The sequence below is a fragment of the Bidens hawaiensis genome, unplaced genomic scaffold (assembly GCF_021521415.1).
Source record: "Bidens hawaiensis isolate Kalapana, Puna unplaced genomic scaffold, B.hawaiensis_p1.1 tig00064124_1, whole genome shotgun sequence".
NCBI classification, from domain to species: domain Eukaryota; kingdom Viridiplantae; phylum Streptophyta; class Magnoliopsida; order Asterales; family Asteraceae; genus Bidens; species Bidens hawaiensis.
The window spans coordinates 59,416-62,779 of NW_027501473.1; the positions used below are offsets into that span (position 1 = coordinate 59,416).

The window sequence follows — 3,364 nt, forward strand, 5'->3', positions numbered from 1 at the left end:
ATGCCGAAACATTCGAGTTTTTCTATTCGAAACGGAGAAGCCATGAATGGCTACTTTGATGATGATGGCATAATCAGAACAGGTACACATAATGCAAATTGCAAAATTTATAATGCATGTGAGTTCTAGTGATTTTTAGGAATATTAATTATGTGACATTAATTGTGGTTTGGTTTGGTTTGGTTTTGTTTGAAGGAACATTGATTACCACAAGTGCACATATCATGACTGTGGTGATAGGATCTGGTGTTTTGTCATTAGCTTGGTGTTTGGCTCAATTAGGTTGGATCATTGGAGTTCTTATACTCGTAGCGTTTGGATTCATCACTTGGTACGCTTGCCTCTTGCTTACGGATTGCTACAGGTCTCCTGATCCTGTTAGTGGCAACCGAAACTATAATTACATGCAAGCCGTTAAAGTTAATCTTGGTAAGATTTTTAATAAGATTTACGCCCACATTTGTCGTTTAATGTTTTGAGGTCCATTAGCATCGACATTTTTGTACGATTGAATTCGCTATTACCTTATGATAAGTTCATTTTCAATTAGTATACATAGTTTGTAATTTACTTTAATTTTTAGAACTAATAGTTTACTTAATTTAATTAATTTATAGAACTTGTAAAGTATACTTAATTGCCAAGAAGTTCAAATATAATTAGTTATTATTGTTCAATTGTAATTAATAGCCAAGATATCATTACTTTTGTAATTTACGTTACATAGTAACAGTGTTCTTAACGAATTCAAAAATTTGTGAAAAACGCCCCCGAACACTAGGTTTTATTTGGAAAATAATAAAGAAAAAAGATCAGAAAGAAAAGTATGTGGTGTACGTGTAATCTTGTGATTGGTTTAAGAATTTAATTAAATAGACAAACACTTCAACCCCGCCCCACGCCCGTTGCCCAACTTAATTGGACACCCTTCACGCCTCAAAAATGTCCACCCGTAATAATGTGAGGGACATTTTTAGACTTAGTTGGCTAGGGGCGTTTAACCACTACACATGCCCAAGCGGTGAAATCTTCACTATTAATAACTTCTACTACACTTGCGAATTAATATGAAATTGTTGCACTATAATTTGCTAATTATAGATCTTTGATCATATTGTGACAACAGGAGGGTTTAAATACAAATTTTGTGCACTAGCTCAATACACTATGCAAGTTGGTGTGAGCATAGGGTACATCATCACTTCAGCCATCAGTATGGCGTAAGCACTTAATAACCATCTTTATAGGTTGATTGCCTTTAGTTTGCTACCTAATTAATTTGATCTATATATCTTGTGTACCAGGGCGGTTAAAAGGTCGAACTGTTTTCATAAGTACGGGCACAACATTGGTTGTCACACATTGAACAATACATACGTATTGATCTTTGCGTGTATAGAGATCGTTTTGAGCCAAATCCCAAACTTCCACAAGCTCTCCCTCGTTTCCATTGTTGCGACCATCATGTCTTTCGCTTATGCTGGCATTGGCTTTGCGCTCTCAATCGCAAAAGTGGCTGGTGAGATAGAACTGTTAAATTCTTGCTAGATTTGAATAAGTTTTGCTAGAAGTCTATGATTTTTTTTTATTTATTTTTGGGTTGTATGATAATAGGAGGTACATCCGCGGAAACAAGTCTAACAGGTAAAGCAGTCGGACCAGACCTGACTAGCACGGAGAAAATGTGGAATGCTTTCTCCGCCGTCGGAGATATTGCTTTTGCTTATTCTTTCAGTCTTGTCCTCATTGAAATACAGGTAATAATTCTTCACCTTACATATGTAGGGATCGGATCAAATACATATGAAATTGACGTGCTAAACGTGAGAATCAAGTAGAGTAATTTTATATACAAGTAGAGGAATTATCATAGAGTAATTACATAATTACTCTATGATGTGATTACGTAATTACTCTACTTGTATATATAATTACTCTACTTGATTCTCACGTTTAGCATGTTAATTTCATTTGTACGTTAATCTTCCCCTACATATGTATATGTATTTGTACGTATAGGTATGCATTTATCATAATATCCGGTTTATGCATGTATTAATAAGATCTAGGCTAACATATGCTAATGGCTATATATGTTTATGAATATGTAGGACACATTGAAACCAAGTCCTCCAGAAAACAAAGTAATGAAAAAGTCTTGCACAATAGGAATTGGAGGATCCTCCTTGATGTACTTGTTATGTGGAGTACTCGGATACTTAGCATTCGGAAATGATTCATCCGGGAATTACTTGACAGGGTTCGGTTTCTATGAACCGTTTTGGTTAGTTGACATTGGCAACATTTGTGTTGTTATTCATCTTCTTGGATCATTCCAGGTATGTTATAGACTTATAGTACATAAATCGATTAATCTCTATTAGCTTTCAGAATGCTTAAACTTTTATAACATTTTTAGGTAGTTATCCAACCGTTTTTTGCGTTTGTGGAGAACTGTTGTCGGGAAAAGTGGCCAGGATGCGAATTCATAGAGAAAAAATATATCATCGGAAAATATAATGTCAATCTATTGCGGTTGACATGGAGGACGATTTATGTTATTATAGCGGCAACAGTTGCCATGATGTTTCCATTCTTTAACAATTTTATAGGACTTATTGGTTCAGCGACGTACTGGCCCTTGACGATTTATTTCCCAATTGAAATGTATATCTCACGGGCCAAGATTCGAACGGGTTCCTTCACATGGATTTGGTTAAGGCTTCTGGCCTTTATATGCTTGATTGCAACACTTCTTGCTCTAGCTGGATGTATTCGAGGCCTTTATGTCTCTGTTTCTAATTTCGAGCTCTTTCGATCAGTGTCCTAGACTTGTGAAAACTAGTCTTGGCCGCGACAAACTTGTCCTTTCTTTCTTTCTTTCTGAAATTGTAAACAATGTTTCTGTGAATCAATTGCTCATGCTAAAAGTATGCAATGCTATTTAGTTCCTTGTTTAAGTTATTTAAGCTTTTAACAGTTTGATTTTTCGCTTGTTCTTTAATTATTACTCGTATATCTTATGATCGGATAGTAAAAACTTAAACTGAAATAATGGAGAAAACATAAACTGTTTACCCGCTAGAATGATTATGGCATATGCTTGAGGATGAAATTGTTAGAAATATAATTTAGACTATTATATCATAAGTATTTGTATATGTGATAATAGTTAGATAGTTAATTAAGTTAGTATGTTAATTAGCTAGTTAAATCCATAGTTAGCAGGTATTTAACCGTCATCTTTTCATAAGGGATGCGATGGTTAATGGCATTCGATTCAATTAGTATATATATGTAAACAAATTATTAGTATGTATTTAATTCTAATTAACAAAGAATTAAGGTATCTTGTGTTCATATC

General features: G+C 34.4%; 1 pseudogene; it reads left to right on the forward strand.

Annotated features, from left to right (window-relative positions):
- On the forward strand, positions 1-479 carry LOC143604177 (amino acid permease 8 pseudogene; annotated as a pseudogene).
- The last annotated feature ends 2,885 nt before the right edge of the window (positions 480-3,364 follow it).